A 13,398-nucleotide genomic window follows, 5' to 3' on the forward strand; every position below is an offset into this window, starting at 1 on the left:
CATGAAGCCAACACAAAGAAATGCAAAAACCACTCTAGCTGAAAAGAAAGTGGCTTTCAAGCACAAGTGGGAAGACATGACACTGACATCTGTCTTTATGACTTTGGACTAACCAGATATTTGAATCCTCTCTGAAGAGGAGAGCCACAGAAACTAAAAAGTTCTTTTTCTGCCTAGTTTTGGGCCCTCAGTAAAACCTCTGCTGTGGTTTGGAACCACTTCTCAGCAATACAGTCCAAGTGGCAGAAATTGTAGCTGAAGACTGTTTCAAGGGTACAATGTCAGATGCTCATTTCTTAATACTAACCCACGTTGACAGTTGTCCCACACCTTGACAGCAGGAGTTGCAACCCTCTAGCTCAGTGCCAGAGCTGCTTTCTGTGAAGGCTTCCACCAGGGCTTGTCAGGTTTGCAGTGGCTCAGAGGAGACGTGCTGTCCTACTTTGTCCAATTCCTCTGTGCTTTCAAGATTGCTTTAACAGACAGTGCATACCAGGAGGGAGTACGAGCTGCTAGTTACCAGCAGGGAGTTGATGTCAGGACCAGGGGACTTTACCTTCCACTTTGTTTTCTCCTCTCTGGTTTAGATTTAAGCCTAAAATAAGACAGAATTTATCCTCCTGAAATCATTTGGAAGCCAAATCAAAGAGTGCTTCAGTTCACATCCCTGTGTAGGATTTTAACCATTTAATAGAAAATCAGATGATTTGCTACCAAAAGGTGTGATGGATATCAGCCAGCTGTGACTCAGACAAGCCTCAGAGACAAAGTTAAACAACTATACTGTCTGTACAGGAATACAAGAAAGCATGAATGGCTTTGGTCCTACAAAATATTAGGGACCTGTCATTTGCTGTCCCTCTCTGGGGCAGCACACCACTTTTTCCACACAAGTCTGAGGATGCCCAACTCCAGACTACCCCCACTGCTCTTCACTGTTCCTTATTTTATTGGTTAATGACAAAAATGATATACCATAATACATTCATATTATTTGTCTTTAAAGCTCTATTCCTCTTTATCTCTGAAAAGAAGAAAATTCACACCCAGCCTTTGGCATATTTCCTTTCAAACTTTGAAAGAATACCACCAAAGGTTGTTTTCTCTAGCTTACTTTCCCTATGAAACAGTGACCAGATAACAGATTAAACTGAACATTTGCAACTCCACCACAAGGAAAGAAGCTTTACACAGAATTTGTGTATAGCTATAAACTTCTCTTATTAGATTAGCAGGAGTGGTTATTTATTCTTTGTAAAAGAAGCACACATATACACCAGGAGCCAGATATTTTCACATTTGTCTTCCATCTGCTTCTGAATGGTATGTGTTTAAATAAGAATTCAGTAATGTCCACGCAGCCTTGTTGTACTATGGGCACTGCTGGTGAATTCTTCCATGATAAATAAAGGACTGTTTGGCTATTTGAAATTAGTAACTCTACAGGCAGGCATTAGTTCAAAACTATGGGAGACATTTCCAGATACTTTGTTTACAAAGTTACTTAATCCTTTTATACAGTATCTCAAGAGCAAATATTTGATCCCTGTTCAAATCCAGCCAATCGCACTTCCTTGGGTTTTAAGACATTACTCAAATTTGCTTATACTTTATTTTAGTGACTGGTTTCTAAGAACGTACAGATTTGAAGAAAATATTTGTCCAGCTTCAGCAATAAGTATAGTTACTCCATTCTGATGTGAACTGCTAGACAAAAAAAAAAAAAAAGTCAGAGTCCTTGTTATTTCAGTTGCAAAGAAAAAAACACTGGAAGCCAGCATCCCTCTCATGCACTCCTTCCTGAATAACCCCTGTTCTGAGACAACACAGGACCTGGAACAGGGGGCTGGTTGTTGGGCTTTTGCTCACAGCTTCCAGCTTCTTTTAGCCAGATCCTGGACTCTTTTAACCAGATCCAGCAGTGTTGGGCTGCCTGTGCCCATTCAGCCACATTCTTGGCTGGCATCTCCTTCCTGGGTCTGTTTCTATGGCACTTCCTCATCCCCCTCCTGTCTGCATCTCTGTTCACAACAGCATTAAATGAAAACCTTTGTCTGGGCTTGTGACAGACTTCGGCTTTTTGATAAAGTTGCAATTTTTTTCTAAAGCATGGAAGGCAAACTACACTCACCAGTGTAAAACTCACCAGTTTTAAGCAAAGGTTAAGCTTCACCTATGATAACAGCATTAATGTTTATGCTTAGTTACACACAAATTAATCTAAAGAAAAACCTCTTCTACCACATCCTGCCTTTGAGTTCAATAGTGATGTTTCTGTATTGTATCTGTGCATTACTCTGTTGACATAGCAGATAAATCCTTGCCACTCAGATTGTCACCATAATTAAGACCTCTAATGGAAAACTGAATGAATAAAGCACCTTGATGGCAAGACACTGAGATGCTCTAATAAGGAAGGTAAGAAATTATAAAATTAACCTGAGATGTGGGTAGAAAAGAAAATACTTCAGAACATTGCTGAGTGAATGAATACACATCTACTGAATTTAATACAGTGTGAACCCACTTTCTGTCTAGCTTCAACTGTTTGAATTTACAAGCCCTCCTAGTAGTATTTCATGCATCCAAGAAAAATGCAGTCATCTCAGTGAAAAGCTAATTATCCCATTTGGTCTGTGTAACACTAAAATGCAACAGTTAATATCTGAAAGTAACAGAAGGAAGAGGTTTGGCTAGGCTTATTAGAAGGTTCCTCCTCAGATGTCAGTGTTCAGCATTGTCACAAGCAATAAGAAAGGTTCATCCTCTCCATCATTGTCTGCTGTGGGCAGAGGAGCTGTGCTTCACACCACACTTTTTAAGCACACAGCAACCAACAACCGTCCTGGCCTTGATGTTATGCAACCCAACTACAGGTTAAATGAAACACTGAACAGTAACAGCAGAATATGGCCCAGCAGCTGCCACTGCAGATCATTCAGAATGGAAATTCTTCTGCTCTCCTCATGAGAGCATTATTCTAGTGTATAAATTTTTTAATCTCTTTTTCTTTTCTCCAAGTTTTGAGATTGAAGAATGGGCTCTGGAATGACTCCCCATAGTACAATGGCTGACCCTCCCAATCCGACAACCATCTGCTGAAACTAAATTTAGGGAAAAATATGCCCACACAATCCTGGCTGCCAAAAACCCCACACTGAATATAAGCAATCCAAATCAAACTGAAAAAATAGCCAAGGAACCATTGCATCACCTTGGTTTATTGCAAGGACTTTGCTGTACAACAACATAGCTGCAATAAAATCCTGATTCCTAACGTGGGGAACATTAAGCAGTATTATTCCTAGGTATTTTAAAACAAACAAACAAACAAACAAACAAACCACCATGCTGTTTCTCCTTTAATTTCATTTAAGATGGATGTCATTATATGCAGTCAAATCCTGACCACTCTAACTGGACCCAAAGGAATTGAGGAGGTTCATTGAGTGGAGTAGCAAGACAGAAGGTCACCAAACCAGCATCACATTACTCTCCCTTGACATCAGATGGAGTCATGACAGCGGTTTGGATGCTAGATAACATGAATATTCATCTGTATGATTTAAAAATTACATTGTGACTTTGGAATGACACTTCTCACATGCCCTTGTTGTACCTTGGTGACAATGTAAGGAAGATGCAGTGTCAAAACTCTCTCTTTGACATGAGTGTCGCCTGCATTTCTTCCTTTTATTCTCTTTTTTTATTATTACCACTTATTTTAATCAAGCACTGCAGTTGGAAGAAGCCTTAAGCAACAGGCCTGGAGAGTGAAGGAACATATTAGCAAACTTGTGAAAGAAATCAATAGAACACTGTTAACTCAAGGCATTCTCACAAAAGTTCTGGCCTGTCTGTACACAGCTCCAGTAATGAAACCACTGGTTTCTGCAAGGAAAACATTTACACCAGAAAGTTGCCTTCCTCTGCAGAAATCCCATGTCAGTTCACAGATAGGCAGGTTAGAATTAGTATCTGCCTTGAGAGTCTAAAAGAAGTTTCTAAGAGAAGAAACACCCTGTACAGGCCAGCTGAGCCAGTAGGGATCCAGCTTAGCCAATCTTGCAGGCGTACTACTCTATTGGAATATCTCAGTTTGGCCTTGATTTTTTTTCCTGGATAAATAGTACAGAAATAAAAATTAAGATTGCACTGTGTCTATCAAGTATGGATATCTCCTATGTGGAGTTCAGAACATTCTTGGAAAAAAAAACAGGCTGTTAAGGGAGATCCCCTTAGCCCTCCTGCTCCAAAGAAAAAGGAGAAATAAACCCAATTCACTGCAGCATCACTGGTTCAGCCCCTGAAAACAGAGAACTCTCAAAGAGCTGTTATACTGTATGTAATGAGCGATATGTAACGAGCTGCTACGAAATTCTAGTTACCTGTGATTATGAGTGCAAACTGAGGACCATCTGAAATCCTGCAAGCTCTCCTCGGGCCTAATGCAAATTAACAGAAGCACAAGATGAGAAGATGCTCTGAGGTAAAAGATAAAGAACATTTAGTGATTCCACATGGAAATATTTAAAACTTTGCTGCTGAGTGCACTTTCTCTCTACGTTTTTTCATTGCGTTTTAGATTGTCTCACTTTCCTCCTCCCCGCCCACAGTGCCCTTCCCCTGCAGAACCCTCCCTCTGCTTTTCCGCAGCCTGGTGGTTCCTTTCCAGCCTCGCCGCCCCTCAGCAGCTGGATTTTCGCGGGCCCGTCTTCCCACCCCTGCCCGGGCTCCGCGGCCCTCACCGGGTCCTGGCCCCGTCGCTCCTGCACGTCAGGACGGGCGAAAAAAGATAGTGGCCCGTACGGGGATCGAACCCGCGACCTTGGCGTTATTAGCACCACGCTCTAACCAACTGAGCTAACCGGCCTGACGACTGCTACCGATTTTGGAAGTACCCTTCATCACTGGTGAGGCAAGCTGTTCCCTCACACTGCCGGCTCTCCTTTACTGCCTTTAGCCCATATGCGCAGCAGGAGCTGAATAGCAGGTGACAAGCTTTGCTGTCCAAGTGCTAACCTCTGCCAAAAGGCTCCCACAAAGTCTATTCTTGCTCTTTCAACTCTTGAGGGTCTCACTTCATCAGCCCAGGAAACTTTCCTGTAGGATTCCTGAGGCTCTTAAACAAGCAGAGAAAGCAGCATAGCAGGAAGTTGGAAAGAGGAAGACTCCAAACTGTCGTTTCTCCTTCCCCTTTTTTATTTATCTCCATGACGTAGGAACCACCTGACTACCACAAAGTGCATATGTTCAGGGATCTTCATAACCAGATCTATTTTCTGGGAAATATCACCCTGTGTCAGGCTAAATTCACTCAAACATTCAACAGCAAGGCCAAATCTGGAATCTTAAGACAAAGCAGAAAAGTGAAAGGCCAGTAAGGAAAAACAAGATGCAGCATTGACCTGTGTACGAAGTCTGGGTAGTCTCTGAACTGATAGAGCATAAGTGACAGGTATGAGAGCCGCAGACCTTCATTTGTGTGTCTGGCACACAGATTCTCAGTATGTTTTTTTGTGAGAAACAGTCAGCCAATTATTTTTTTGGTCAGTTGCTCCACAGAAAGCAAGGGAACAGGGTGAAGACTAATCATCTTTCCAGCCTTCCTGTCCAGAATATCACCAGAAGTAACTCAAAGCAGTAATATATTGCCTCTTAATTTACAGCTGTCAGCCACCATACTGTAATCAAATCTTGTCGCATTATACAGTGCTAAGAGGGAAAAACTCCATGCCCTTGGGCTATTTCTTCCCACTGCCTCCTAGCTGAGTATGGTGGGTTGACCCTGGCTGGATGCCAGGTACCTACCAAAGCTTCTCTATCATTCCCCTCCTCAGCTGGACAAGGGAGACAAAATACAATGAAAGGCTCACGGGTCAAGCTAAGGCCAGAGGGAGATGACTCACCAATTAGAGTCACAGGCAAACCAGACTCAACTTGGGGAAATTAGCTTAACATATTACCAGCCAAATCAGGTTATGATAATGAGAAATTAAACCAAATCACAGGAACACTGTGCCAGCATGGGCCCCCCTCAGGGTCACAAGTCCTGCCAGCGAATCTGCTCCAGTATAATTCTCTGTATTGGGCTCCTCTCTCTCCACAAGTCTACAGCTCCTGCCAGGAGCCTGCTCCAGTGCTGGCTTCTTAGGGGGTCACAGCCTCTTCAGGCACCCACCTGCTCCGGTGTGGGGTCCTCCACAGGCTGCAGGTGGAAATGTGCTGCACTGTTAATCTCCATGGTTACAGGACAGCCTGCCTCACCCTGCTGTTCACCAGGGGCTGCAGGGGACTCTGCTCAGGCACCTGGAGCACCTCCTCCCCCTCCTTCACTGACCTTGGTGCTTGCAGACTTGTCTCTCTCACATACTCTCACTCCTCTCTTCAGCTGCAGTTTGCTGTGAAATTTTTTTCCCCCCTTCTTAGGTATTTTGTCGCAGGGGCACTACCACCACCTCCTGCTGACTTGGCCTTGGCCAGCAGCTGCAGTCCCAACAGCCATACCGCAGTGTGTTGCCTACAGAGGAAAGCTATGTTTTCCTCAGACCCAGTATTGTTCAGGATCGCAGCAATGATCCTACCTCTACGCCCAATCAAATAATTTCTTTTCCTTTTTACTGACAATAAATTTCCAAATTATAACTATCTAATTTCACACACACAGTGTTCAAGCCTGTATAACATGTTACCTGCTGCCACAGGCCCTGCCATCAGGAACCCTGCCTGTGGATGAAATCAGGACCATCTTCCAGAATAAATAAGATATTTAGGCAAAAAATGAACAGAACACGCTCATAGGCTTCACCTCTGCCCCTTTTGTCACTTAGGAGTGCCTGTACCACAGGACACATTAAGATTTTATTTCACACAGGCCAATACAGCACCTGGCAAAGTCGTCCTCAGTCACTGCTTGCTACTCAGCCCAAAATGTGCCTGAACCAGCAATTTAACAAGAAAGTATAGCTTTAGGCATTCTGCAGCCATGTCCTGTTTGTTCTAATATCTCATCAATTCAGAATTGACAACTAGGGAAAAAATTCATTAGCTGTCCAAATAAAAGGGTACTAATGTTATCAGCCTTAACACTACCCAGGGATTTATTAATAAGCTTGCCATTGAATTCTTACTCATAAAAATGCTAATGCAGGTCATTTGCATATGTCTGTGCATCAAAACAGAAGACCCATGATGTTATATTCAATAAAATTATTATTACCCCAATCATAAAGTAAATGTTTGGTGGTCATAAAATGTGTGTTGATGTGTAGCATGTACACACATCCTATATTTATAGCATCTTTAATAATAGCTGCTGTGAGTTTTGAATAAGAGTCAAGTGGACAAATCTTGGCTATCATCAGTGGTTTGAACTAGAAACTTGCAGATTCAAGAATCACATCTAGAAACAGGACATTATATCCAGCATAAACACCATAGTAAGTCTCTGGTACAGCAGTAGCTATGGTGTCTTGCTTTGAACAGAATAACCAAAACTTTTTTCACAGCTTCTCTATATTGGCCAAACAGGCGAGGACAACCCTAAGACTTCCAGGAAAAACTAAAAACCCTTCCCTTCAACCATCTAAAATGAACCGTCAGCTATGAAAACTGGTGTTGTGATGTCTGCCTGCCATCACTATGCGTATTTAAGGCCAAGTTTATCACACAACTGACATAGGAGTAAGCTGTCCAAAAGACACCAGAAGTCCCACACATTTCTCAGAAGACCTGGACGTTTTCTATGATATATGAGCAGAAAATTCCCACATCCATTATACCCACTTAGCAGGCTACACCCTTAAGATAGCGTAGCAATGAAAACACGGCTAACCCCTCCAGCAGGCAGCAATTTGGATTGAAACCTTGATAGTATTTCGTGTCCAGGCTGGTGGCAGAAAACACTCTGTAAAGACATTTTGCTTATTTGCCTGCGTCACAATTCCTGGGTTTGGTTTGTTCCACTGGAAAGTGTTTTGAGATGCTCTGCAACTCTCAGCCTCCAGCTAACACCAGGCATCAGTTTACCATTTAGCATGCCACATTAAGCCTCACAGGGTTCACCAGCATGAGTTATTAGGAATACTATCTCATTATTAGCACTAAAATTGTTGGCAGCATTTCCATTTTTAAATAGTGCCTATTTGTTTTGTTCCTGCTATCGATAGGCAGAATGTATTAAACTACATAAGCTTCACATCAGATTCAAGTGATACTCTTTTTCAGCTAGAAATAGCTTGATTTTCCTCATTTTTATTAAAAAAAAAAAAAAAAAAAGTAATTTTAAGTCAGTTCAGACCACACTTAGCCCTTTACATTTTGGAGTAATTTACAGTTACAACATGAAGATTGAGTTTAACTATTACTCTGGAGTGTTTTGAATCATTCCAGAAAATCTGTTTTATAAAGTCAGCTTACTGATTCCTTTCTAAAGGATTTCAAATGTTAAAAAGACAGTACCATATGATTTCTCTCAAAATTGCTTACAGATGAGTATTCTTGATTTTTTTTAAGCAAAGAGTGCAAAAAAACCTTACAACTTATTTTTGTATTCTAGGAAAGATGGTCGATGTAGATAGTTATATTTCAATTAGTATCACTCAGAAATATCACAGAATATCCTGACCAAAGAGTAGTGAGTGGTTTTCCCTCCCTAGGACGACAAATTCAGATTTATTTTTGGTGAAGTTACTGAAATTGCTTCTTTCCCCTACTTTAGTTCTTAACTCTCCTCCCAGGTAGAGCTTTCATAAAAGACCAGTATGCTAAAAAGAAAATTACTTTGCATTAGAACAAAACTCACCTTCTATTCAGTGAAGTTTTACAAATGGAACTTTTTCTTTTTTTTTTTTTTTTGCAATATGCCAAGCACTCAATGCCTCTAATTTGCATTGTATTACTAAGTGGTTTTATTAGAATTTGCAGTATTTCCCTATGGAAAGGCTGATTTGTGATCAGACAAATGTCCATTAGCCTTCATTCAAAACCACTACCATGGTAGTAATTTCTTTGTTAGATCTGTAAAACCTGCCGTTTCTGGCCCTCCTATTTCTTCAGTCCATGCAGACACCCTCTCTTCTGCTCTCTTCTATAATACACCCAATGGACATTAAAGTTCCATTTGAAAAGAATTAAAAAGGACTATAATTTTTATGCGATTAAATTGGACCAATTATTTCTTGAAGCCACAAGCGTATAATTTCCTATAAGCACTGAAAGAAAAAAAATCAATATCCCAAGTTCATAAATTATTTATCACTCCATCAGGCTGCCATTTGTTAATGCAACAGAAGGACACCATTCCGGACCTCGACAAGAATTTCAGCTTTCATTCATGTAGATAAGGAGGATATATACCAAAACAAATAAACCTGTTAACACCAGTCCCAAAATCAGAATTACTCTTAACTTCCAATGTCCATGCTCCCTGCAGACAGCTATTTCCAAATAAGAAACACCAGTATACAAAATGCCTCCATATTACTAAAATGTTGCACACAATTCTTGCAAAAAGTGATATTTGAATATCCAGGTGGGTTTCTTATTAGTTTTGGAATCAGTTCCACAAAGAACCTACAATTATAGCTAGTGTTTATGAAGCCAAGTTTCTGAATGCTAAAAGCAGTTTACATGTGACTTACAAGTATTTGGAAAGGACTACCATACTATTTCCATATTTTGTTAGTTTTCTTAGTGTCTTGCTCTAACCATGAAAGACATAGCAATGCATACTGTTTATCCTCATGTTTTTGGTGTGTGTGTTTGGTTTTGGTTTTTTGTTTGGTCCTTAACCTGCCATACTTTTTCTATTTTTCTCTCAGCTTCCTTCACAAAGTCTACATCATTATCACTGCTCAGTGCTCACGTGGCTCTTTTCATCTTTATAATATAGCAACAATTAATTTTTGTAACCCCCATCTACATGAAAATCTATTTCCATTTATGCAGAAGAAGCAGCTGAAGTATTCAGAAAAAAATGGGATTCAAGTGAGGCAAAATGCTGTCAACTCCACAGTTCATGCCCTGATGCAGGTCTATTGAACCATTACATCTCTTCAAAAAAGCATTTGGGGCCAGTTAGAGAAGAATTCCCCTGGCACACATCATCCCCAGAAGTACAGGGGTTTCATTACTAGAACAGCAGTACCTGGGCATGAAAGCACAACTGGATCAGGTTCTAGCTGGGTCAGCTCCCTTCTCCGTCTTCTCGACATAGATAAATTGAACAACACATAGTTTACTCTGTATATGCCTTTGTGATGTGACCTTGGAATAAAACTGCATGTTTAATCTGAGTAGATATGAAAGTTGTCATGTTGCTTCTCAAGTAAGAGAAGGCTTGGCCCAGTGTTACTAGGCAAAACACTCATTTATCCTGTGAAAGTCTACCCTGACCAAAGTCAAAAGCAATTTTGATCACACTTAGCTGTCTCTGGTTGGTTTCAGAGTTAGAAATGAGCATGTCCAGAGGGGACACAATGCTTTAAGGTGCAGGATGTTATTTGAAACACTGGTCCTTGAAGCATGACAAAAAAATTTTGCATTAACTTAAACACATACACATCACTTCATCCCAAGGCTGGGAACACATGTAGAATTATGTGATATACTGAATTTTGTGTTTACCTGTTACCCCAAACTTTCTGGATCCAACCATTCAGAAATTATATGATCTTAGAAAGCTTCTAGTTAAAAGCCCAGTTAATTAAAAAGTGTCCTTATGAATATGGGCAGTTCCTCCTTTCCATATCACACAGTTTTTCAGTTAGCTGAAAGGGGAAGCTTAGTACCTTTATTAATCTAAGATCAAATATTAAAGATTCTTAGTGTAAGGATTTCTGCTTACCTGACAAGCATGTCTATAACCACACTATGAATTCACTTCTATCAAATTCAAAATGATCATCTGTATTTCAATAAAACTGACAAAGAAGTAGGGATCAGAGAGTTGTCTATTTCTTACAAGTTTAGGAAACTCATCAGTAGATAGAGAAGAGAGACCCTAGCCCTGATCTTGATAAGGAAGGTGAGAGACTCCATTAGACATTGGCAAACTCAAACACATAATTTCTTTATAGGACAGAAAAAGGGAAGGAAAAAGGACTCCAGAGTTTTGTTACAGAAAAACAACTTGTTACATACCAAACCATACAAGTCTGAGAAATTAAGTGTTTAAAGTTGCACAAGCTTACTAGATGTGCTTTTCCATAACAGTGTGATATCAAGGTCCATGATCTTCTTAAATAATATACAGAGGAGGCTGGAGTGGACTCTTCAGTTTCTGAAGGTCATCTTAACTTTTAAAAACTCTTCAATGCATAGAAGAAAAGGGTTTAGGTAACATGAGATCATAGCCACCTCATCAGTTTCCTGGAGCTAGCTTTTCATGTTGTTTGACACCAAGTGCAAAGTGGGATTTCTCAACTATGACCAATCTATTTAGCTGCATAATTTTCCTGTGTCCTCTGTGCTGCTGAGCCTTTCCAGCTCCCATTCTGGAGCAACACACCATGGCAAGACAAGAGCCTGAACCAGCTGTTACAGGCATGGTGATGGGTATGGCACTGGAGCAGTCCATTTTCAGGGCATGGCTCTAATAAATATCAGCATTGCTGAAGCAGGAATATCTTTCCAGTTTTGTACACTAAGAAGTATGAGGCAACTTAGCACAGCCAGAGTGCAGACTGAAAGCTCAGCAAGGATTTATGTACAAAGCCAGACCCTGTTGGACAGGATCAATTCAAACAGGGGAAAGGAAAAGAGCAAAAAGCCTTTTAGGCAACACTTGAAGGAGGATGACCTTCTGGGACCCTGCTGATTACTTACATGATTTCTTGCCAAGAAACAAGTGCCGCACTGCTCTCCAGCCTCAGCAGCCAGCATTATGGATCCCTCCACATTGGTAAATTTACTTCCAGCCCCATGCTCAGCTGCAGTTGCTGAATATTGTGACAAACCATTTTTAAAACATAGTATTGAAACAGATGCAAAGCCTAAGGGGGGAAAAAAAAAAAAAAAAGTCCAACTCAAGGTTTGGAGATGGTTTTAAATTAACTTTTAAAGATAGAGAACTGCAAATAGCCTGCTTTTCTTAATAATCCTCAACTTTACCACTGGGCCCACTGGCTTAGAGCTAGAGAAACTAAAATCTCTTAACTAGACCCTGATCCAGCCAAGCAGGTCAGCACAAGCATAAAGCAATGAATGACATAAAACTTAATTATATCAATCAAGTTCCTAGTAAAGAAGGTCTCTCTAGTGGCTTAGTCCAAGGTTAAGGTTTTTTTTTGCTTTTATTTCTGCCCTCCTTACCTTTCCCCCCAGGCATCTGATTCTTGCATAGATAGATTTAGACTCAGTACGTCTTGAAATATTTTGTAGAGGTTTCATAAATAATTGGTAAGCAAAATAAGTTTTTCCCTGACCTTTACCCAGAGTAGTTTTCCAAGAAGGATTAACGTCCTTGCCAAAGCTTTCACCGCTCTGGAAAGAGAGCTTCACTCACCCCAAGAGCCAGAAGGTACCACCTGCCATCCTGCTTCATCAGGTGCTGTGCTGCTTAACCTCCCATTTCACACATCAATGTACATTTATATAAATGTTTATATAAAACCTCCAAGTGAATTTCCATGCACTGCAGAAGACATTCACTGAGTACAGAATCAAGGCAGAGGGCAATGTTTTAAAATACTTAACAGCCCAAGACAATTTGTGGGAAAGAAATCTGAAAAAGTGACACTGGCAAAAGTTTACGTTTTGGTATATAGAGGTTATTCTAACCCCAGTATTATAAAATTGGAGTATACAAGTTACAAGTTTAAGGCTTAGCATGATTCTTTGCCCTACAACAGGAGAGTTTGGAGAGGGAGTCTTTGCATGCATGTCTTATTCCCAAATACCAGAACACCAGTTCCAAGGTGAAGCTTCACACAAGGTACTTTACTGCTGACACTTCTGTGCATCCTACCATCTCCTCAACTGTCATCAGGCAAAACACTGATGTTGCTCAGCTACATCCTGAGTTTTATAGATTTTTCCACTGAATTCCATAGTTTTCTGGGTATTCTTCTTACTCCTATTGATGGCAGTAAATAAACCTCATGGAAAGAGCAGGAAGAGAAAATTATCTACTGAAATGTAATTAAAGATAGAGCAAATTAATTTAAAGCAAAAAGTGGTTATGAGCTGGACACCTGCTGGTTTCATCTTCCAGCAGAAATTAATGATTTGTAGTATCAGACAGGGATAAGAGAAAAATAACCCCCCTTTCCTCTAAATAACACAACAATAACTAGTCTCTTGCTTTATACTGTAGCCCTGTTATTTGGAGGTATTTCTCTTCCAAGAGATTTAAAAGTGATTTGAAGGGGAGAGCTAATGGAAGGGATTTTAAGACTT

The 13,398-nt window shown here is 40.5% G+C and overlaps 1 non-coding gene across 1 annotated transcript; it reads right to left on the reverse strand.

The window, feature by feature from the left end:
* Positions 1-4,799: 4,799 nt before the first annotated feature.
* Positions 4,800-4,873, reverse strand: TRNAI-AAU. Its single transcript has one exon. It is a non-coding gene; the product is annotated as a tRNA-Ile (tRNA).
* Positions 4,874-13,398: the final 8,525 nt, after the last annotated feature.

Source organism: Merops nubicus, unplaced genomic scaffold (genome assembly GCF_000691845.1).
Source record: "Merops nubicus isolate BGI_N331 unplaced genomic scaffold, ASM69184v1 scaffold4943, whole genome shotgun sequence".
Lineage (NCBI taxonomy): Eukaryota > Metazoa > Chordata > Aves > Coraciiformes > Meropidae > Merops > Merops nubicus.